The sequence below is a fragment of the Dendropsophus ebraccatus genome, chromosome 3 (genome assembly GCF_027789765.1).
Source record: "Dendropsophus ebraccatus isolate aDenEbr1 chromosome 3, aDenEbr1.pat, whole genome shotgun sequence".
NCBI lineage: Eukaryota > Metazoa > Chordata > Amphibia > Anura > Hylidae > Dendropsophus > Dendropsophus ebraccatus.
The window spans coordinates 66,579,314-66,605,065 of NC_091456.1; the positions used below are offsets into that span (position 1 = coordinate 66,579,314).

At 38.9% G+C, this 25,752-nt stretch overlaps 1 long non-coding RNA gene across 1 annotated transcript in view; it reads right to left on the minus strand.

Moving 5' to 3' along the window:
- The window catches only part of LOC138787139 (uncharacterized), a 399,150-nt gene that overhangs the window by 14,236 nt on the left and 359,162 nt on the right, over window positions 1–25,752 (minus strand). The window contains exon 5 of the long non-coding RNA XR_011362308.1: window positions 14,933–14,973. This is a non-coding gene — a long non-coding RNA (uncharacterized lncRNA). The remainder of the gene's footprint in view (window positions 1–14,932; window positions 14,974–25,752) is intronic.

The window sequence follows — 25,752 nt, forward strand, 5'->3', positions numbered from 1 at the left end:
TTTGCCCCGGGTGCAGGAGAGCCTAGCTACACCTCTGCTTGGCTTCACTACTCCCATCTGCTGCACTAACTCAGTCCTGCACTAACTCAGTGAGCTGGGTCCTAATAATATCTTCAGCTCCTCACAGTCTGTTATCTTTACCAGAGGTAGCTTCATACTCTTTAGACTCTAGCTGTCATAACTGCCTATTTTATATAGAGCTCATTAGCATAGCTCCACCCACTTTCTAGATGTCTACACTAACTGATGTAATACACTAAGGTGGCAGTTGGTGGTGCTGTTACCTACCTGAATGCGGTGTGTGTACGTGTATATAGAGACCCATCTACCTGGCCTCATCTCTAATACACAATATAACAAACACCTATTATTAAACATATACAAATAAAACACAGGCTCCATTCTCTGCTTAGCCTTAGGGAAACACACTACAGTATACTGCAAGTCTATAGTCATTTCTGTACAGACAGATTCACACACCCAGTGTTTTGGTCCAGTCAAGCCATTTTAAATAGAAATAATGATAGTTAAAGGGGTTGGCCAATTTATAGTAAAAATGTTCAGTATACAGTATTAGTAATTGTACTCACTGAGCTCACTGACAGATGCTCCCTGTGTACTTCATAGGGCTAAAATCAGATAGATAGATAGATAGATAGATAGATAGATAGATAGATAGATAGATAGATAGATAGATAGATAGATAGATAACCGATATAGGATAGATAATTGATATAGGATAGATAGATAGATAGATAGATAGATAGATAGATATGATATGATATATAATAGATAGATAGAAAGAGAGATAGATAGATAGATAGATAGATAGATAGATCGATAGATAGATAAATAGATAGATAGATAATAGATAGGAGATAGATAGATAGGAGATAGATAGATAGGAGATATATAGATAGATAGATAGATAGATAGATAGATAGATAGATAGATAGATAGATAGATAGATAGATTGATAGATAGGAGATAGATAGGAGATAGATAGATAGATAGATAGATAGATAGATAGATAGATAGATAGATAGATAGATAATAGATAGGAGATAGATAGGAGAGAGATAGATAGGAGATAGATATGATAGGAGATAGATAGATAGATAGATAGATAGATAGATAGATAGATAGATAGATAGGAGATAGATAGATAGGAGATAGATAGATATGATAGGAGATATATGGATAGATAGATAGATAGATAGATAGGAGATAGATAGATATGATAGGAGATAGATGGATAGATAGACAGGAGATAGATAGATAGATAGAGAGATAGATAGATAGGAGATAGATAGATAGATATGATAGGAGATAGATGGATAGATAGATAGGAGATAGATAGATAGATAGATAGATAGATAGATAGATAGATAGCAGATATACTTCACGTTCACAATTTCATGTAGGGAATGAATGTGATTTACACTTCATGGATAAATGTGATAAAGCATGTTTTTATATCCGGAGTCTTAACTATAGTCTTTTTACAAGATGTTCTAGTAAAATAATGCTACCAATTTCAGTTTACAACCAAATTATTTGAACGCCTTTCATCTCCACTTCATCAGACGCCTGCTGCATGTTTCTTCGTGTCTGGTACCCGCCATTTGTCTAGCTATGATAAGATTAAATAGATGATAGCATTTGGATTTTTGCTGAAATGTTGTAAAAAAGCCAATACCTTCAGCTCTGCTGTCTTTCCATCTCATCATTGTGCGAGTTTATATTATCTTGATTAAGGGTTGCCCGTCTAATACCATCTATAGGAAATTTCACCTTTCAATCACAATGGGTCACAGTGAGTACACTCTGGGAGATTGATTTCAGTCCCATCTTGCTAGCAGTTGACATAAACAGATTAAGAATTAGAGGCTGGCAACTTCTGATGATTTGCTTCTACGATCTGTCCTTATGATCAAATTCTGCAGAAATGGTAACTTGTGACAAAATGGTTTCCAAGGAAGAAAAATCAATATTATCTGAGCCAACACATGGCATCATCTTAAGAAGGTTAAACTATAATAATAAGGAGAGCAGGGTTTGTGTGAAAAGACCTTCATTGAAATGTTATTACGAGATCTATTCCCTCAACACAAGCATATTACCGATACAAAATGAAGGCGCATAATAGTCTCTATATTCACCCAACAATACATTAAAACTGAAAGGTGGTCTAACTGGTCGAGAAACATCTACTGAGCAGAAAAAGAAGCACAAAGTACCCTCAGTAATTCTTTATGCCCCTGGGGCAATGGATTTCATTAAGGATTTTCTTAGCTATTTTCGGTCTCATTCATACTGAATAGGTTTATGTACTTTTACGTGAGATTGCAAAAAGCAAATCAAAGCGTATTTTCAATATATAATGAAAGTCCAACTATCCAGTGCAGTGTAATATGAGTATCAGTTCTGCTATATTTTTAAGTTCCTAATTTTCTGTCGGTGAATGTGAAGATTGTTGTAGTAATAGATCTTATTCACACTTGCATATGTAATAATGTAATAAATATTTAGCATTGTTTTTAAGGCCAACCTCTGTGTCATACAAGGCTGTCTACGGCAGGGCTCGCACACCTCCACTCTCCGCGCCTCTCCGCTCAAAGAATTGACATGTAAATTCTTTGAGCAGAGAGCCGTGGAGAGTGGAGGTGCGTGAGCCTTCCCATAGACAGCCTGTATGACACGGAGGCTGGCAGAATTCCGTGGCAGAGAGTTTTGTCGCGGAATTCTGCCTCTTTTACTCCTTGTGAACTTGCCTTTAGCGATCTCTTCCCAAGCTCAGATCATGGCATCAGGTAATGTCAGAGGTTCTTAATTGGATTCAGGTCTGGGAAATGTGAGGGCCAGTCAATGGCATCAAGTCCTTCATCTTCCAGGATTTGCCTACATCTCTGAAGAGAATAGGGCTCCACTTGCCAACCATTTCTGGTGTTCTCAGGCAAATGCTAATTAAGCTACATGGTGCTGGGCTGTGAGGAAAGGTCCCATTAGAGAATATTGGGCCCTTGTGCTATCCTCATGTAGTCTAGCAGTAGTTACTGTTTCTCCTCATACAGGAGGTGTGGCTTATTTATCCCTGACCAGTTTTCCTTATTTAATTAATGTATCTGTTCCATGCTCCTAAAACTGAGACCCTCTTGCAAAGGCACATATGTATAAGTAATCCTGAAGTTGGACTACTTGTGAAACTTTAAGTACAGTATCTCACACTACCAGTAGTGCCAATGAAACTAGATAACAATACCGCAGTTTTTGCCTTTCCATTGAACCTGTTGCGACTTTATTTACAACTGATTCACAATTGCTTTGCTGCAATCAGATTTGCAATATCTTACGTAGGTTGATAACAACCGAATCCAGAACCCACAGCTCTGTGTTTAGCACTATGGACAACTTCATATAGCTGTGCATCTCAGGGAGTGTTCCTGTTTGTGGTTTCTGTGTTAATTACTTTTGGACCACAGGAGATATTAAAAATATGATTGTGGCAATCAGTTTCTGAGAAAACTTTTGTCCTCTTTGATATGCTACATGACCACTTTCCCATTGAAAAAAAACAACTTGCCCTTGAACCAAAAAGGTCAAGGATAAGATAGCGACTGTGCTCTGGTCATACATATTCTGGTCATTACTGGCTGGGATATTCAGATATGTAATTTTCCATTTAGTTTTTTACTCACCCTGTACTGTAATATTTAAGTCTTACCACAATGTTTTTGAGAACAGTACACGTGGACCTATTGTGTACAATCATGGCCAAAAGTTTTGAGAATGATACAAATATTAATTTTTACAAAGTCTTCTGCTTCAGTTTTTAAAATGGTGATTTGCATATACTCCAGAATGTTATAAAGAGTGATCAGCTTAACAGCAATTACTTGCAAAGTCAATATTTGCCTAGAAAATAAACTTTATCCCCCAAAACACATTTCAACATCATTGCAGCCCTGCCTTAAAAGGACCAGCTAACATCGTTTCAGTGATTGCTCCATTAACACAGGTGTGGGTGTTGATGAGGACAGGGCTGGAGATCAATCTGTCATGGTTAAGTAAGAATGACACCACTGGACACTTTAAAAGAGGCTGGTGCTTGGAATCACTGTTTCTCTTCTGTTAACCATGGTTATCTGCACAAAAATGGCCTAACAGGGAAGAGTATCGCAGCTAGAAAGATCGCACCTCAGTCAACAATCTATCGCATCATCAAGAACTTCAAGGAGAGAGGTTCCATTGTTGCCAAAAAGGCTCCAGGGCACCCAAGAAAGACCAGCAAGTGCCAGGACCATCTCTTAAAAGTGTTTCAGCTTCGGGATCGGGCTACCAGCAGTGCAGAGCTTGCTCAGGAATGGCAGCAGGCAGATGTGAGTGCATCTGCACTCACTGTGAGGCGGAGACTCTTGGAGCAAGGCCTGGTCTCAAGGAGGGCAGCAAAGAAGCCACTTCTCTCCAGAAAAAACATCAGGGACAGACTGATATTCTGCAAAAGGTACAGGCAGTGGACTGCTGAGGACTGGGGTAAAGTCATTTTCTCTGATGAATCCCCTCTCCAATTGTTTGGGACATCTGGAAAACAGCTTATTCGGAGAAGACAAAGTGAGCGCTACCACCAGTCTTGTCTCATGCCAACTGTAAATCATCCTGAAACCATTCTTGTGTGGGGTTGCTTCTCAGCCAAGGGAATCGTCTCTCTCACAGTCTTGCCTAAAAACACAGCCATGAATAAAGAATGGTACCAGAATGTCCTCTAAGAGCAACTTCTTCCAACCGTCCAAGAGCAGTTTGGCGATCAACAATGCCTTTTACAGCATGATGGAGCACCTTGCCATAAAGCAAAGGTGATAACTAAATGGCTCAGGGAACAAAACATAGAGTTTTTGGGTCCATGGCCTGGAAACTCCCCAGATCTTAATCCAATTGAGAACTTGTGGTCAATCATCAAGAGATGGGTGGACAAACAAAAACCAACAAATTCTGACAATTCTGACTACACCATTTAAAGGGTTAATATCAGTCAGGATTTGGTCCAGAAGTTGAAGGGTCAACACTGAAAATATTAACTTGCTGCATTAACTGTCAATATAAGCTTTTGTTACTCATAATATGATTGCAATTATATTTCTGTATGTGATAAAAACATCTGACAAACACACATAAAAACCAGAGGGCAGCAGATCATGTGAAAATATATTTGTGTTATTCTCAAAACTTTTGGCCATGACTATACATAGGCAAAGATTGCACAGGACCAGTACTATACTATACTTATCACGTATGCTACACAGAGTGCACAGGATCTTTTCTTCCAATGTGACAAAGGCAACTTTTCCCTGCTTCTTTTATTCTATTTCTATTATTATTCTGACTGTTGTTCAGCTGTCTGTATGCTAAGTAGTAGACGTCTCTCAAACATATAGCTTACAAAGCACCTTGGAAATCAGAAGAAAAGCAATTATATGGCATTTGAATTAACCCCTAGAAGATGAGGAGTATTGAAACCTGACTTTTATTAATGTTATTGTTCTTGTTATTATCATTCTTATTGATACTATGATTTCAATATATCGATAGGTTAGTTTTACTGTAGTGACTACAATTGGAATTGCTGTTCTAGGAGAAGAGAATGAAAACAAAGGCTTGTAGAAATATGCAGATCCCATAGATTGTAATAATAATGAGGTTTATATTATAATGAATGAGGCAGCTGGTAAATGATTGTTCTACTGATTCACTTGGCAGTGTGCATTTTATATATGAGTTTGAATGTGTAAGGAAGATGATAAGAATAGAGTGAAAAGCAGACGCTTCAGTATCCGCCGCTGTTTCCCGTTTCCACAAGGATCAGAGTATTCCTTTTTTCTTTATTCATCACAGCTGTTTATCTTGTCTCTTCTTTCTAGAACCCGTGTATCTTTGACATATCATCATAAGCATATTTCCACCACTGACCAAGCCAAACACAGGGTTCACAAATCCTGTACATATCTTCACTGAAACATATGGATAATCCTGCTGACCATACGCTTCTACTTTGTAAGCATTTCTCAATGTGCAATCTGATTTGGCAAAGCTCCCGCACTAATATAATGGGCATTTTATTCATCCAAGGTAGTGGAAAAGCAAACATATGGAATCAAATAGAACCACACCTACACATAACCTCTTACACACTATACATAGAAAAAAACTACCGCGCTGATATGTTCAGACATAGTCTAAGTGTATGTGTTTTTCTGTTTGTCTGTTTGTTTTTAGTAGTATGTGCAAATCGTAATCTGCATACTCAACACCTTTACATTAGTAAAGCCTAAATATGGGAAATCAATTTATCTCTTAGTTATTATGTAAGTTTATCCTCTATGAAGCAGTGATTGTGGAAAATAAGCAGTCTTATAGTAAGGACGTTCTTTGTTACCCACAGCAACCAATCACAGCTCAGCTTTTGTTTTACCAAAGGTCATTAATATACTGTATGAAAGCTGATTAGTTGCTAAAGGACGTTCTTCCTATAACACTGCTCGATAAATTTACAACATAAACTTCTGAGTTGTCTTCTTATAGTCGTTTCATCGTTTCCTGAATTATCTTTGGCTTCTTTCAGTGTCCATGTTAGTGGCTTTAGGATCCATCTACCTCCATGTGTCCCTGAGGTACAGCATGATAGTTGTCTGAAGGATTTACTTAAAGGAGAAGTCCTGCCCTTTTGAAAATCCGGTAGCTGGCATGGGAAACTGATAACAAGTACGACACATCATGACCCAACTGATGAATTGGCTGCTCAGCCAGTCAGTGACTGGGGTGGGACGCCGCTCCAGTCACTGATTGGCTGAGCAGCCAGTCTATCAGCTGGGACAGGAATTTTCATCACAATTCGGAGAAAATGACTTCCAGGAGAAGTCCCGAGGCTGGTCCCACCGCTCACCACGAGCAAGGCCAATTTGATAACAAGTCCTTACTTGTTTTTAAATTCCCCCTGCCCCTGCCGGCTGCTGGATTTTCAAAACCGCTGGACTTGTCCTTTAGTTTTTTTCTGTTGCTCCAAAACTATGTTAAAAAGGTAAAGCCAGAACACCTATAAATTGGGCCCCCAATAGTGTCTTGGGGCAGAGTGACTAGGTACTCCTCCAACCCTTTCTCTCATACAGGCTTTATTTTCTGAAAAGTTTTATTATATTGTGAAATAAAAAAAAACAACTAATAAATTAGTTACTAAACCACATTACCTGTATGTGTAATTTATGTTTGCACCATTTGATAAAGCTCCTTTTACCTTTTTAGAATGTAACGAAGCTTAGAAGTTTATATTTTAAGAGGCCAAGTTAGTTCTTGGCTGTGTTCACAAAACGTCTGTTTTCAGTGGTATTTTTGGATAGCCATCATTTTAAGGCGAAAATACAGCCATATTTTGATAATTACCTAAAGTGGATTTAAAAGGCCTGTATGTAAACAAATCCTCATAAATGAACTCATTTATTAACCCTTTAGGGGTTTTAATAAAAGTAGAGGCCGGATTTAACATTTAACATTTTTTTGGTGCAGATATTTTCTTTAAAGATTTAAGCTACACAGGGATTCCTGTTAGTGTGACCAGGAATCACTGTGTGGCACTGCCTGGTCGTGTGACACTTCACTCATACAAGTTGTGCTGAAACCCAGAGGATGCTGAAATTGCAACCCTGCAGCTATAGCTTATAGATTATAGTGCACTCCCATTTACTTAAAAGATTGAAGGACCTGCACAACCAGGTGGCATTACAGGCAGTGTGACAGAGTGATTCCTGGTCAAGCAAGTGGGAAACGCCATGTAGCCCCAGTCTTGATTTATTTTCGACAGACAGTTGCAGTGACTACACCATTTAAAGGGTTAACTGTCAAGATTGGCATGCAGCTCTGCTCCTGACAGTAACAGCTGACTCCTGCCAAGAATGACACGAGCACTGCTCTTAAGCTCATGTCTATTTGGGAGAACAGACTGCTAAAATTGACTTACAGTTATGGCCATTTGGAGGAAGGGGTTAATAATTTATGTCAGGCCCCAAATTATAAGAACAATTTATCTATATAGAAATAATACAAATAACAGTAATATTTATATAGTGCCAACATATTTTGCAATGCTTTACAGAGATGGTCCCTGTCCCTGTGAGACTCGAAATCTAAATTCAAAATTAAAAGGGTACTCTAGAGAAATGTATTTATTTATTTTTTATCAACTGGTGCCTAATAGTTATATAGATTTGTTAAAAAACAAACAAACAAACAAACCTCAAGCCAGTAAGCCACTTCAAGTCATCTCCAGCACTTATCAGCTGCTGAATGCATTGAAGGAGGTCTGCATTCTTTCTATTTCCAGCGTGACATGGTGCTACTGTACCTGCTGTTTCTTCTGTTTGTGTCAGGAATTTCTATGGTGGTAGCAAATTCCCATAGCAAACCTCTGCTGCTCTGGACAGTTCCTGATATGGACAGACGTGGCAGCAGGGAGCACAGTGTCAGACTGGAAATGATACACCACTTCCTGCAGGACATACAGCGGCTGATAAGTACTGGAATATTTCAATATATATAATCAAGTCGGTTGATTTGAAAATAATTTTTCCCCTCCAGAGTACACTGTTCACCTATCAGGATGTTTTTGGAGCGTGGGAAAAAACCCACATAAACACAGGAACATACACACTCCAAGCAGATGTTGTCCTTGGTGGGATGTGAAACCAGGATATGTCTGTTTTTTGTCTCAGATAGTAGTAACCAATCACAGCTTAGCCTTCGTTTCTGCATGCCATCTGCATGCGGCACACATTATTGTCTCTGATTGTTAATTCTGCTTCAGGATTTTTGCTTAACTTATAAGGGTTTAAAACACTACAATATTTCAATCAATATTTATGGGCAGATCAGCTTTATTAACATTAACCTTTCAAATGAAGTGTGGGAATTTTCCTGTAATTCTTCTTTATGGACTAAATTATTTTTTATAGTGCCATTGTTTTAACATGCTGAATAAGCTAGAAAAGTAGCCTTGACCTTTTTATATACATTACTATTTGGACACTAGATGTCCATGATATATGATACTGTAATACGGATGATTTAAGTATTCTTTACATGTTTCCACTACTCAGATGTATAAAGTTTCATAGTACCTATAAAATGTTACAACTGTTCCTTGCTGTTGTTAAGTGAGCAATTTAATGGGTGGGAATGTAAAAGAGGTGTGAAAGTATTAATTGATTTTCCATAAAAGCTGTGTTGGGCACTGTTTGTCTTGGCTCAGAAGTGTCATATATAATTTGCTGTATGACTAACATGACCATGCATTACATATCGATAACATAAGGGGGTTTTAATGGCCAAGCACTATTACATACAGCTGTTAGTGTGTAACTTAAGTATAGTTCAGATCATTTTCTCTTTCTGTATATAGGGAGGCACAGTGTCTTACCCATGCTTGTCTGTATGGGCACATCTGCTCTACACATCCAAATGTATATACATAGTATTACATAGACTGGCACATAGATGCCCAAATAGAAAATAGCACTTTTCTATAGATCCAGTTATCAAGTGTACAATGATAACTGCAAAATCACCCCCCCCCCCCCTCCGCCCCGCCAAAAAAAAAGTGCCTAATGCAATACATAACAATATAGTACAGTTAAAGAAAGACATATATCCATCAAATTCATCGACGGGTAAGAAGAAGATATGGGTGAAGAGAAGGGGTGTATGTGAATGAATCAAGGGGTTTGGGTACCTTTAGAACTTTATTTACCTTTACAGAGGGGAGATAAAGTTGACTGGATTCCTAGCTAGAGTGTACAGTAGGAACTTGGAAATGAATTACAAGATGTACACTAGACAGGTAGTGTAGCATGAAAGCAAAAGTACAGATAACTTGCACCAGAAGCAAAAAGAATGCCCGCAAAAAGAAGAGAGACCACAGAATGGTAGCAGTAGCAAATAACGTTACCAATGTATGTAAATTTTTTAAGGAATTTGTTGTGTCTGACAACCTCCCTACAAAAGCACGTTTAGCCACTGGGATAATATCCCCCAGCGCTGTACACATACCAGTAATGGGCTGCAAAAATGTTTTTCTCTTGTCCACAGTACTGTTGTTATAGAAGTCCAGCGAAAATTTTTATTAAAGTATTGTATTGCCCCCCAAAAGTTTTTTACAGAAATGCAGAGAAATTGCTTTTTTCCTTGCACTTACTACTGCATCAAGGCTTCACGTCCTAGATAACATTGTGATGTCACGACCAGACTCCCAGAGCTGTGCGGGCTGTGGCTGCTGGAGAGGATGATGGCAGAGGGATGCTCAGTGTCCCTCCAGTGTCCTGTGTCCCTCAGTGTCCCCCTGCCATCATCCTCTCCAGCAGCCACAGCCCCCGCAGCTCTGGGAGTCGGGTCGTGACATCACCATTTTATCCAGGAAGTGAAGCCTTGATGCAGTAGTAAGTGCAGGGGAAAAAAAAAACACTTTATATGCATTTCCCCTAATAAGTATATATTGGTGATTTGTGTAGGCCAATACAATACTTTAATAAAATTTTTCGCTGCACTTACTACTCCTTTAAAACAATACAAAGCAGAACAAGATATAAAACCCTTCAATGTGAATAGGTTTAAAATACAATTCAGGTATAAAGATTGTACATTGTAACATATAGATAGTAAAGTAAAACTGAACTTTCTCTCAGTTTTTTCTCTAGGTTAGTGTATTTAAATGAAAACAGTATCCACTTAATGCACTGTTCAGGTGGTGACAAATGATACCTCCAATTAAATAAATGTACATATTACCAGCTTCATATTCCTGAATAGTAATTCTAGCCTATTAATCAAAGCAATGAATCGTTCCTTAGAAAGCTCAGTGAGTGCTACTATTGTTTCTCAGAAAAAATAGCTATATTTAATAGGACTGTGACAGTCCTAGATAAGAAAAAGACATTTAGCTAATCCCATTAATTGTACAGTTGACAGTAATAATGCAAGCCAGCTTTACTTTAAAAATCTATGGATGACAGGAGCAGATGATATATAGCTATTTTGATTATGCTATATAGAAATTTTATAGGCAGATACAAGGTCATGGGCTGAGTCATTCCCAAATACTCTACAGTGCAAACTATACAGTGAGTAATCACAAATTACTAACCAAAGAATATAAAGCATACAAAGTCTACATTATAGCAATGTGGAAATACCATGTGTAAATCTCAACAAGCAAAGCCATGCTAAGGTAAAAGATATGATATCCTCCATATAAAACAAAACTTTTTTATGCACCTGGGATTACTTTGTCATCCCTGGAATACAGGTAGTGCTTTTCCTCTTTTCCTCAACCTATTCCCTCCCCCCCCTTTGTTTGCCCACTTTTCCACCATCTCTTTTTATTGTTTCTTTATTTTCTTCTCAAGGCTATGTTGTTTGTCCAGTAGAGGAAATGCATTGAGTACAGTTAAAAAGGACAAGTTACATATATTGTTGTAAACAGGACACATATACAGTTTATATACACATGTACAGTGTAATTTGTTTGGAAAAAGAATTATAATATTGTTGCAGAGGTTTTACAATGTGGATGGCTGATTATGCAAACAGGACAACAGAATATTACCTGTGCATTATTTTTGTATACCAATGGACTATGATCCACATTCCCTTTCTCCTCGAGTATACATGTGGATATATATATATATATATATATATATATATATATATATATATGGATTCATATAGAGATTCATGTCTTCCTCATCTACATTGACTGCCCTTGACTTGCATCTCTTAGAGATACCTTTTGGCTTATAAATAAAGTCTCATATAGAGAGTATGTTTAACTACTACTGCCTAATGAGCTCTGAACTTCTAATCCCTCAAGAAGGTTATTAAAAGGTCATTAAAATTCAAGGGGTTGTCCACTTTATAGTAAAATAGTTCATTATGTACAATATTAGCTGTACATAGTATAGAGCTTAAATCATACTCCCTTCCTCCAGACTGTTCTGTCCTGCTCTGTGGTGGGTCTATCCATAAGATGGCCGACATGGAGGAGCATGTGCCCTGCCCCACAATGTCCACCATAGGCATATACAGGCTCAATGGTGGACACTTGGGGACAGGGCATGGTTACATACTCCTCCATGTCGGCCATTTTATGGACAGACCACAGAGTAGGACAGCACAGCCTGGAGGAGGGAAGTCTGATTTTAGCTCTATGGAGTATGCAGGAAACTGCTGTCAGTGAGGGCAATAAGGGCATTAAGGGTGTTCACTAGAGATGAGCGAACCTCGAGCATGCTCGAGTCCATCCAAACCCGAACTTTCAGCATTGATTAGCGGTGGCTGCTGAACTTGGATAAAGCCCTAAGGCTATCTGGAAAACATGGATGTAGTCATTGGCTGTATCCATGTTTTCCAGACAACCTTAGAGCTTTATCCAAGTTCTGCAGCCCCAGCTAATCAAATACCGAACGTTCGGATTTGGATGGACTCGAATCCGAACCCGGTTTGCTCATTGCTCACTAATTCTGTACACTGAACTTTTTTACTATAAAGTGGACAATCCCTTTAAAGAAACTATGCAAAAATCAGCCAACAAAGTAGTGCAATATGAACTTTTCCAGTCACCTATATTCATATTGAAACATATTTTTCACCATGACAAAGGTGTACAAATCCTTTTTCATAAAACAAATAATTTGTTTCATTGGAGCCAGAATAACTTATTTTATAATTTGGAAATATTCTTTACAAGACAATGACCAATATTTCATTTCTTTTTTGTCACAATCTGTAGTGAAGCAGTTACAGAAACATTAATAGCGTAGCCTAAAATAGCCACCATAATAATTTCAGCATGACAATTTCTAAGCCATTCATATTTAAGAACCTGGCTGAAGTCAAACTCAAGACTGTGCTGTCAGCTGTGCATACAGCCAACTAAATATATATAATTTATTTTGCTCAATTGTAAAATAGTACATGGGTATCTGATGACTACACAGCTGCCGACGTGAATTTTGGATGATGTCCTCAGCTCACTCTTCTAAAAAAAGGTCTTCCATCATAGACTTTAAGAAACAGTTTCTGAGATTCTACACTGAAGTCATTTTTTTCATTTACTTTCAGGTGCAAAAGCATACTGCTAAAATAAATCATTCTTTGAAACATTCAATTTCTTCATAGTTTTCAGTACATTCATTTCCCAGCCTTAACACATGACCTCCCAAAGACAGAACTGCATTGTTTCAGACTGTTTCCATCACAAAGCGTCAGTTTCTACCAATAGTTAACAAGCTCTACTCTTGTAGATCATTACATGTCTCAAAAACACATTATTAATCGTACTGTTGCTTAAGCCAGAAGTAAATACTTTATTTTATGATATTATGTGCTTTTAAGGAAAAAATTATGATAAGGATTTATTAAACGTTTTTAGCAAATTAACTGTTATAGAGATGAATATGAGTACTGTAATTTCCATTTTAGCTTGTACAAATCTTATTCATGCTGTGTTTACTGCTTTAAATAAATTTGCTTCTCAAAACAAAAAGCTGAAGTAAGTCTTAAAGCAACTCTGTACCCACAAACAGACCCCCCAAACCGCTTGTAACTTCGGCTTTTTTTAATCTAAGATCTGTCCTGGGGTGTGTTCAGCAGGTGATGCAGTTATTGTCCTAAAAAAAACACCTTTAAACTTGCAGCTCTGTGTCAAATTGGCGTGGCCTACAGTGTGTGTGCCCAAGCCTTGCACCAGCCCTCCATCCCTCCTCCCCACCCTCCTCATCATTTGGAATGCCCTGGGCAGGATTTTTCCTATTCATCACCTGTCTGAGCGGTGCACATGTGCTGGATCGTTTAGGCCCATGTGCAGTGTTCACACAAGTGATCAAAAGGAAAAATATTGCCCAGGGCATTCCTAATGATGAGGGGGCGGGGATGAAGGACAGAGAAGCGGTGCAAGGCTTGGGCACACACACTCTAGGCCACGCCAATTTGACACAGGGCTGCAAGTTTAAAAGTAGTTTTTTAGGACAACTGCATCACCTGCCAAGCGGACCCCAGGACAGCAGACCCCAGGACAGATCTTAGATTAAAAGTAGCTATCTGACGGTACAAGCGGTTTGGGGGGGGGGGGTTGTGGGTACAGAGTCGCTTTAAAGGGTTATTCCACCAAAATTATTTTGCAGTGTTAAATTGTCCACCTATAGCTCCATATACTGCTCAAAGCAGGTAATTACCTGTTCTGAGCCGTTTTGGAGCTTTTTTTTTGGACTCCCCTCTCCATGCACAAAAGGAGCTAAATGAAGTTCACTCAGGCATGCTTCTTCCTTCTGGCCCCCAACAAGTCAGGATAATGTGTACCCCCTTCTTCTCAGTGGGATGACAGCGCCGGCTCCCTCCCTGCTATGAATGCACCCCTGTGATACTGTGATACCCACATGATGCAGCAGAGCTTTAGTTCTGCAACATCATGTGTGCATTGGCTTTACTGCATCCTGTGAGCATAAGCTCTGCTACATCATGTGTGCATAGGCTCTGCTTCATCATGTGAGCATCAGCTCAGCTACATCATGTGCGCATCGGCTCTGCTACATCATGTGTACATCGGCTCTGCTACATCATTTGCACATTGGCTCTGTTACATCATGTGCATGGCACAAATTTAAGTTTCTCTCTTGTCCTTAAAGGGTAATACTAGTCTTTACTACTATCCTATCAACATTTTTGTAACTGTTACACATTTAATATAAGCAGACTTTTCCTTTTGTGTGCTTTCTACAGCAGTCTTAAAACAATAAAAAAGTGATGGTGATCAACAATAACTAATTAAAATGCAATTTAGCTCAAAATAAGCACAATACATAAGAGTCCAAATTTAATTGCATAAAATGCTGTGTCCTACCTTGTATCCTTCGTCTGTATGTGGTCTTCCAGTCCTGCAACCTATAAAATAATGATGAGTGCATATTAGTTATGTATCTGATATACCACTCACACTGGAATTGCCATTCAGAAAAAAGGAAGAAACAGGAATTAGACTGTAGTACATTGTATTTTACTACTCGACTACATTATCATGTCACCAACATTGATGTTACTTTTATATATAAGAAAAGCTCCACTCTCCCCTTCCAGCTTCTAAATGGGTCCAAGTTGTCTCCAAGGATAAGAAATTAGAGGTGGTATGAAACAATATTGAGCTCATGAAATAACCATAATCCTTTGCTATTTCTCATAAAAGAGTATGCAAAGTAGTTTCATCAGAAAATGATCAGAATACCGTATTCCATGTATCCCCTGTAGTATATGATAACGTTGGTTTGTAAAAGTTGCGTCCATTGTCTTTTTAATTTTTGTACTGTAATTGTGGCTAATGTGATATGATTTATTAATACAACCATGAAATAGCATGTTTTATCATTTTATTGAATAAATGTAAAGCAACTGTCTCAGAAGACCAATTTTCTAATACGCTATAAGGAAATGATCTAATTTAATAGACAGGGATCTGTGAACCAGAGTGGAGAGTGATTAACAAAGCACCTCATACTTTAAAGTGTTCAATACACTTGTGCAAAAGGGATTATTTTCACTATGGAGGCAAGGAGGTGAAACAATTGTTGTTGGGTTCCCTCCCAGATTACAGTGCACCACTAGGAGCCTCAGCAGCAGGAGATCGGGATATTTTGCCATTGGTAAATGGAAACCCTCTTTATGTGATGTAATGCATCTTCTGTTCAGCTGATCAGACATGTCTCTAACAATTTTTTAAACAATGGTGGCAAGCAGTTATAACACAAGCTGGTGCTGAGTTCCCAAATAAATACATGTACACTCATTGTAAAAAAAAAAAAAATAATAATACACCCAGAAAGAAATCTAAGACTGCTGCAAGACACAGTATGCAGTTATGTCTCAGGCAAATGAATACGAGTCGGGTCTGATTAGACACTAGGACTTGCCATAAGACGGTGCTTATCCCGCTGCTATATAAAAAGGCTTCAGATGCTACTTTTTGGTGGTGTACCTCTTGGTGAGAGATCATTGACTGCTAGACGTGCTGCTACAATGCACTCTCAGTTTTGCTCAGTTGACAGAAAAGGAGGCACATCATTGGACTAAGAGAAGCAGGAAGGTTGTTTTGATGAATTGCCCACCATCTAAGTCATTGTGACCAAGCTGCTATGGGATGCTGGGAGCAGGGTTACGTGAGGACACACAATGTACAGACTGTGGATGGCCCAGAGAAACCACTAGTATAGAGAATTTTTTGATCTACCAACAAGCATGAGCAGCTACCACAGTTTTCTTGCCTACTGTTCAGACACTCTGGACAGTATGTCTGTACCTGCACCATTTCCAAGTGCTTGTTATTATATGGTCTACCACTGACAGTCACATACCGTTACCTTTGTATGTAGTGGTGCTATGGATAAGAACCCTGGACTACTTTGTTTTCTAACCATATTGTTTTTAATGATGACACCGGTTCTGTTGGGAATCCGACAAAGTTCTGACTAATGGTTAGTGTTTAAGCCTGGCTTTGTTATGGACACATTGCCCCAGTAGCTGTTTGATGATCTGTAAAGTTATCGAAGTGATACAGGGGACACTAATAGTTTAGCAAATTGCATTTTTCAGCAGGATAATGCTCCCTTCACATAGCAAAGGTTTTCCAGGAAGTCTCTGCTATATCGGCCTACCAAGTTGCCAGAATTATCGCCAGTTGAGGATTTATAGCAAGCCAGCTTTGTCAACCGATATGTAATATCTTCGACCCAGCTTAAACATCTGTGGGCAAATGTGAACTGGTATGCCTACATGTCCAACTGTTTGTCGTCTTGTATCCAGGCTAGAGGTAGCGCAAATGCTTCTACAGTCTCCTTATTATTGTACATCATCATTTTCTAACCAACTTATCCCGTTACTGTAATATTGTAATTGCTTACACACAGTATATCAGCATTACATTTACACATGTACTGTAAAGGTTAAATTTGATTCCAACAGCTACTTTTTGTTTTATTATTATTATTTATTTTTTTATTATTTTCATTATTAATTATTACTGTATATTCCTTATCTTTAATCTTCTTAATTTAGGCTAATAATGTAATATTTACACACTTAATGAACTCTATTGTAGACGTTACATCTCTATCGACAATTATAATCAATAGAAGGACTCTATTCAGTTTCATTAGAATTTCTTTAATATAGTTCATAGCATTACAAATGAATGTGCTGCCCCCTTAAAACTGCTTTACTGTTTCTTTCAAGACATCAGGGTGTTCCCTTTAAAGTCAGCTTTTCTAGAGAAATAAGATGACGGTTTTGAAAATTAGTTTGAACATTAATCCTTTCCCACTTTATGAGATATTCTGGAAACCAATTATACAGTATGTAAAATGAGATTGCAAAACAGCTCTAATTAAATAGGTTTTATATATTGATGCGCATATATTGCATTACATAAATGTATTCATGATATTATATGCAAATGTATCTGTATATTACTTCCCCAGTTATTAAACTGTTAAGGATATGTCACCTGATAGCTGTTATGGAACATATTGGACTTTATTGGTAAATGGGGTCATATATCTGGAAAATATCATACAATAAGGCTGCAGCTTAGTCCCTAGGGACTATAATTTAAGTTTAAAGCATTGTGTCTCAGTAGTTACACCCAGCTATTGTTCCTAAATAAAGAAGACTATTGGTGAAACTGTGTTGTAAATGTTCTTCCTTATGATGCTATTCTTAAATGGACAATAACAGGCTTGGAATGGTCCAACGGGGACCTGAGGAGTCCCCTTGGGCGAGTTACAGTGGGCCTCTACGTGCCAGCACCACTACTCTACTTGGCAAACTCCGACAAGTGCTGTGCTTAGCCTCTTAACTGTATGTGCTCCTGACTTTGTAGCTGCAAACACTACAACTCCCAGCATTTACTTACAGTCTGCAGCCCTCAGGATATGTTGGGACTTGAAGTACAAATAAACAGACAATTCTCAGATAACTGGCGGCACTTTAGAAAGATTTATTGGTGTACCTTCTTTCAGGGCTGATAGTTATGACCCACAGATTGCTGCCTCTAGGAGCCTCCACACAACCATCATTTCAACTTTTTATGTTTTTGCCATTTATTAAAGCGTTGCCCTCCCAGAAACTACAACTCCCAGCAGATTTCCTCAGAACTTCATATGTGTGTGTATATATATATATATATATATATATATATTTTATTTTTTTTTTCTCTACTATAAAGCAAGGGCTGCACAGACATTGCTGCATGATAATCAAGCAGTTTAATAGGCTCAGTAAAAATCAATCTAGCAGATCGGTGCTCGTTTTTTGAGAATATCGGGCCCTAAGAATTTTTGAATCATTGTCTCTGGCAGTGTGATCATTCCTTGTGTTAGTTGATGGCACTAAGAATGGAATTCCTGGCTGCTATCTGTAGAACCAAGGTTCAGTCAGTTGGGGGCATTGCTCTTGTACCTTGCACTCATTTCACAGCGTATATCATTTTTTTTCAGTTTCGCAGCATAATTTATTGCTATTATATACAATTGGCATCACAAAAAGACCCCATATGGGTCTGTAGGTGAAAAAATGCAAGTGCTAGGACTTTTTAAACACAAGGAAGAAAAACAAAAGTGAAAAAATGAAAATTGGCCTGGTCTGTAAGGGGTTTAGAGAATCTCAGTAAACACCAGTTACATGGGAATACCCCTTTTATTATTTTATTAACACCAGATTGGTAGTTTCAAAAATATTTAAAAATTCCATCTTTACTCATTTCCTCTGTCACTTTTTCCCAATATATCATGTTTAGTACTGAACTGAAGAGGTTCAAAATGATCTGATTCATTTCTTAAGAAACTTTATAGTGTTTAGCGTTCTGTTGTTCTCATACCTCCTAAACACTTGCACAGACAATACATTTTAAATCAAACCATGCTCGTTGTCTGAAGCTGCCATTATCGGAAGCGTGGGATCTTAGGCTGGGTCCACAACATTATTTTCCCATACGTGACACATACATTGGCATGCTACTATACACTGCCATGTACTGAAAGTGGTCTCACTCACTTAAGTGCGCTTAACAAAGTCAACTGACAACTACGTGCAGGCTATTTTCAGCAAGTATACAACTACTTTATAGGTCTAAAAAGCATGGTCTGCTTCTTGGAAGAAAGCGGTTATTCCTCTTGAGCTAGTGAAAGTTAAACTTAATTGGGTTATGGTCAATGACCGACTACATGCTATCTTACATGATAGGGAGGAGAAATTTCAAAAGGTCTGACGTCCCTGGATTTCATATTTATCTGAGGGCTTTTATGGGTGGTAACGGCAGTGTGAGATTGAATTTTGAAAAGAGCATTCTGTGAGGAGGAGCAGGGGATCACGTGAGTCTCCCCTTCTCCACTTCCCCCCTTCCCCTCCCTCCCTTTCCTCCTCTCCCTATTTCCTCCTTTTTGGCTGGTTCTCCTTTTCCATCCCTCTTTCCTTTTCTCTCTACTCTTTTCTTTATTACCTCTGGTCCCACTCAGATGATGGAACCAAGGGGTTTGATTTAGCTATGATTGGGCGGAAGTATAAAGTATGGTTATGTTTGGCCTTCGTTGAGGCCCAGTTTGGTATTTTGGAGAGTTTTCGCGAAATGTATTGTTCCAAAGAGTACCACATGGTTGCCTGATTCTGGGCTATTGTTGCCTGCCCAATTTGTCTGCTTATTTGTTGTTCGTTTATTTCAAATTAATAAAACTTTATGGAAACCTGAAAACCTGGTCTTTATGGAAACCTGAAAACCTGGTCTGCTTAATAAATGCTTATGTGCGGGACGCGGTCTAAATGTATCCACTGGTTGACAAGATTGGGCTATTAAATTGAATGGGTCTACTGCCAGTATGCACTGATATACATTGGCATGCCATTTTGAGAGTATGCCAACACATCCATATCAAGTAAAGGCAAATTGAGATGTGGAGAAGCTCCTAATGATAAGTTGTATCTTAAAACTACATGATTTCCTTAAATCTTTATACAAATACCCACGCCACAGGGCTACATACAGACTTTTTGGTAAAATAAAAGTTGCTTGTACAATCACTAAGCTCACATAACATCTCTGTGTAGCTCCGCCATTAGCTCAGAGAGAGCTAATTGATAATTCACTGCAATCATTTACTTCAAGCTCAACAAATGCACATTATGATACAATATGTTAATGCAACCAGCGAAATGCTAAATCCTATGACACTGTGGAGCATACCTCTAAACATCTCTGCGTTTTTATGCAAGACATCATTTGGAGCCAGAGCAAAAAATAATTGGCTCTGCAGAGAAAGTTGATAAGGAATAAAATGAGATGACTGCCAAAGCAAAACTCTGTCTGAAATGACACTGTCACCAAAGGTTTCTCTAACCTGATCTTCATTCTGGCTTATCATTTTCAGAAACTGTAAAATGGCTTTAGTGGTCTGAAAGCGAAGCCTGTGTTGCAAGGGATTGATTTGGTTGCCAAGTGAAAATGGCCTACATTAACCTGCCACAGATATCTAAATATGTTGATAGAAGTATGCTGTGGAGAAAATTGTCTTAGAAAATTGTCTGATCTCTTCTTTGTAAGGCTCCTTTTCTCAGTAATGTGCCTGTTCAAGTTGCTGTTTATACCTGTTGGGTACATAAGCTGGCCCAGTTGTTTCTATGCTCAATAAACAACTAAATACAAATCAAGAGACAATACCGAGCTGATTGCACTTTCACTCGCAGCAAAGGAAAACCTAAGAAGGTAGCAAACTGAGGAATAACATACAAGTCTGACAGGGCAATTTACCTTCTTTTCTATATCAATTTGCATTACTATTATTGCAAGTGAGCAAAAGAATGACTATTACCCGTCACAACTTGACCATCCATGACACAATGACGACTACTATGCATGCATATTGTATCCCTAGAATCTATGATATACACAAATCAGCCATCACTATAAAACCACCTGTCTATTGTGTAGTATGCGACCCTGTAGTGGCAGTAGCTCTTCTGTGGGATGAGACCGGAGAGGCTCGTCTTTGTGTCCTAAGTGCATCAATGAACATTGACATCTAAGTAAAACCCTGTGTCCAAGTCACTGCTTGTCCTTCAATGGATCGATTTTAGTAGGTGCTAACCACTCCGTACTGGGAACACATCACAAGACATGTTGTTTTGGAGATGCTGCGACCCAGTTCTCAATTATGACAATTTGGCCCCCTTAAAGATGCCTGAATCCTTATACTTGCCTATTTTGCCTTCTTTCAACATCAACTTCCAGAATTGTTCAGTGGCTGTTATATACTATATATTACATACCTTGATAGGAGCCATTCTCATGAGATAATCAATGTTATTCCCTTCACTTTTCAGTGATTTTAGTGTTATAGGTACTTGGAGCATACCTTTTGCGTAGAACAACTACAAATTACAGATGGAATTTATTGACTCACAGCTATAGTAAGTACTCTACATTATAAAAGGGGAATTTCGGGGAAGCCACAATCTGTAGCTAGGAAAATCAGCCATTGTATTTGAATGCCCCAACTTCTAAGCTTTGTTAAGCAGACATATCAATAAACTAGACACTGCACGGATTAAAAAAAATTGTGCATGAAGAATTAGCGATAAAGCTCTGTTTAGTAAAAATGACATATCTGTATAGAGAATATCACAGTGTCCCAGTACCTGGTCTACCTGCTGCTAAAAATTTAGTTTGTAGTGTGGCAATACATTCACCTATATGGGTATTGTAAACATGCAACATATAGAAAATGCTACATGATTTTACATGTCTATTTTTTTTTCATGTTTACTGCTTTTACATGCTGATCCACACTTTATATGGTTTATTTTACTGGGAGTCTAAACATGTCTAACATGCACTCTATTACATACACTAAGGTATATAATTGGGTAATGCTTATTATTCTCTGTGCTGCCATTCCTGGTGGATACTGTATATTGTGTATGAGAAGCAGGTCCCCCATACATCTCCGTCAGGGAAGCGGAGGCAGAGGGCTGGATAAAACCTGTCTAGTTTAGTAAATGTAGACTACTGTGTAGGCCATAGAAGCAACAGTCTCATCCTGTCAGTAATCCTGCTGCACACAAAGTTACTTATTCCTAGCTCTGCCAGAGAATCCTGCTCCAATTACACTACTACTCCAGTCAGCTTTGGTTCATTCAAGATGAACCACCACATTCTGGGGGTAAATATACACCCCCTAGCTGCATCCAGTCCATGCTGAAAGGTTATCTACTAAAAATCTGTATTTCACCTTTGAGAGAGGAAAAGCTTTGTCGGTAGGCAAGAGAAAGGAATAACTGCCCTACTGCATCTACTGGACTGTTAGTGGACTTCCAACCAGTGCCAGATTAAAGGGAGTTACATAGTATGATCTTTATTACCCGGCAATACGGTATTGTCGTACAACAAACCGTAGGTACCCAAAGTCTCTCAGTAGAGTTAAATTTTCCCTGGACTGTATCTTTAAGGCAACAATAACAAGTTCTTTAGGTCTTCACTAGAGACTCAATAAACTACCCTTATAAAAGGTTACCAAGGGGAATTTAGCCTATTATACACTAAAGACTTAACTTTATGCAAACATTATTATGTACCTGATTATTATGTATTCTGATCTCAACTAACATTCATTTACATTTCATATCTCCTGATATGCTGCTCTTTTCCTCTTATCATTGAGAGCTTGTTGCCAAGGTTACAGACCACAACTCTGCTTTAAAAACAGTGGTAACCTAGACTCTCGGCCCCTCAGTTCTTGCGGGCCTTCCTCAAGCTTCCTCAAGTATCGAGGGGCCGAAACACATTTTGATTCTTCTAAAAAACACTTTTGTGGACATTATCCTGTCGTGGCTCACACGCTGTGAACGTTTGAAGTGTTATCTATTTGGTCCTCATAATAGTTCCGATAAAGTATTCTGAATTGAACTAATTTATGGGCTTCATGCAAAGAAACTTTATTTATATTTGAACAGATACTTTGCCAAGCCTCCTCCCCAATAGGTCCCACTTCCTGTTCCCACATTACTTTCTTTCTAGCTGTAACTCCTTTTTTGATTTCACTAGCCAGCAATTTATATATCAAGGAGAGACCCTTTTTTGCCCTGTCCATACCCTGTATAACGTGAAAAATTCTGTGATCCCCCACCTCAAAAAAACTTGTGTCCAGTGAGGCCTTAAAGGCGTGTAATAATTGAAAATAAAAAAACTTGTGTTTATCTTCCAAGCCAAAGCTATCCTTGGCTTCTTGAAAACTGATCAAACTATCGTTCTGGAATAGATGGGGCACATACTTAGCCCCTCTTCCGTGCCAAAATTTCCAGTGGAGTATTACATTTTGGCTACTTTACTGTGGTTCATAAAACAGAGTCCTGAGTGGGATTCCCTTCAATGACACCCATATACATTGATATAAGTACGTTGCTACCAACAAATGGGACAATAAACCTAGGCTATCAACCATGTTAATATGTAGCTATAGCAATAGGGCTATTTGAAACCTAAAAAAGTGATCCTTCTTGTGCAATGCATAGATTATGGATAATTCTTTATATCAAAAAAAGGATACTTTGATATCTGTTCTAATGTTTATGTAGTTATTTTCATAGAAATATACATCCAATGTTCTAAGTATGATTTGCTTATGTTACCCATCAACACTTGCTATGTCCATGCAAACAGTTTGTGAAGTTCACGGTGATATTTCTGCTTTAATAAATAACACAGAACAGTTTCTTGAAATGATGTGATTTGACTTGTAGGAAAGGGATGACCTGACTATGTGAGCTCCTGACATAGGAGGCACTATATAAATCTGCATGTATGTTTAAGGCTCCCGCAGGAATAGACGTTTCACTGTTATCTTGTTATACCTACAGCTTGGGAATGGAAGCAGTAACACTGTCCCTGCATTGTGAAAGTTTATGCCTGCACGCTCTGGACTGACTGACATATTATTTTCTCTGTACCCCAATCTATTTTCTGCCTCGCTAAGCTTATAAGACTCTGCATAAATTCTTTCTCTTTTATGCTGCTTTACAATCCTATATCTTTTTCTTCATTTTTTCTCACTCACTCCACTTGTTTCGTCTTAAAAACTCCTGATTTTCCAGTCCCCGTCACTAGCGAAAGTTCAGTGACTGAAAAGTAGATTAAAACTTTCTTCTGGGGTTTGACCTGTTCAGTAGAGCCAGAGAACATATGGGGAGGGCTGAGTCTAAGACACGCTGCAGGTGTCTGTGCATCTATCTGTTGCAGTTCAGCTTAGACACAATGGGGGACTGACAGCAAGTCCACTACAGAATCAGGTCCTAAAATGTACACAATGTGTGAAATGTGAATAGGAATTTAAAGGGACTCACCCTCCCCAAAACCCTAACCTAAAGTCTTCTGTAAGTAGAATAAAGGCTGCTAATTCCAAATCAGTAATTTGTAGCTTTCTAGTCCCTTGAATTTCCCTGATATAAGCCTACAGACTGGGCATGTTGATGCATAGAGAGGCCTACTTAGCTCAAGAATATAATGGAGAGGACTTATGCTGGGTTTACACGGAACGATTATCGTTCGAATTTGCACGATAACGATCGAATTCGAACAATAATTGTACGTGTAAACGCAGCGAATGATGGAACGACGAGCGAGAAATCGTTCATTTTGATCTTTTATCTTATTCTTAAATCGCCGTTCGTCGTTCGCAAAAAATTCGCCGATCGTTCCCACCGCAGCCGTGGCGATCAGGGCGGCGATCGGAGCGGTGGCGGGGCGATCGGAGCGGCGGCGGCGGGGGGGGGGGGGGCGATTGGAGTGGGGGTGGCAATCGGAGCGGCGCAGGGGGGGTGGCGAACGGGGCGGCGCAGGGGGCTGCAGTTGAGCGCGCGGGGGGGGGGGGGCGGCTGCGAGCGGGGGGCCGGGCTGCGGGCGGGCCGGGCTGCGGGCACGATCGCAAAACAATTTTTGCTTACGATTTATCGTACCGTCTAAACGCTGATCGTTATGAAAAAAAAAATCGCCACTCCAACATCATTAATCATACGATCGGGCCAATTATCGTTTCGTGTAAACCCAGCATTATGGTGCGTTTACACAGACAGATTTATCTGACAGATCTTTGAAGCCCAAACCAGGAACAGACTATAAACAGGAATCAGGTCATAAAGGACTCTTTTTTAAATCCATTCATGGCTTTGGCTTCCAAAATCTGTCAGATAAATCTGTTTGTGTAAACGCAGCATTAGACTCCTTCATTTGTGGCCTTATAGCAAAGGAATATAAGAACATAGAAAGATAAAAATTGCAGATATAGAATCAGTGTTGTATACTCTATTGATGTATTATCTACTGATAGCTTATGTTTAGTGGGTGTTTTGGAGTTGACTGCCACCTCTCAGGCTCCTAGTCACGCTCCCTGAGCCTAGCATTCACACCCTATATTGCAATGAAGTTTGCATCCATCCGACAATTCAATAAGAGTATAGGTCGCAAATCAAATAGTAAAATCCTATATCCCTACCAAACAAGGGGCACAGCAATAGAGTAAAAACACATTGGAAACATGTTGCCTGAAGCTACAAGGGGATATAAAAACTCAATGGCTCGGTGTATGGCTGCTGGAATTTTGGATGGCATTGCATGTGGCTTTGGAACTGTGGAAC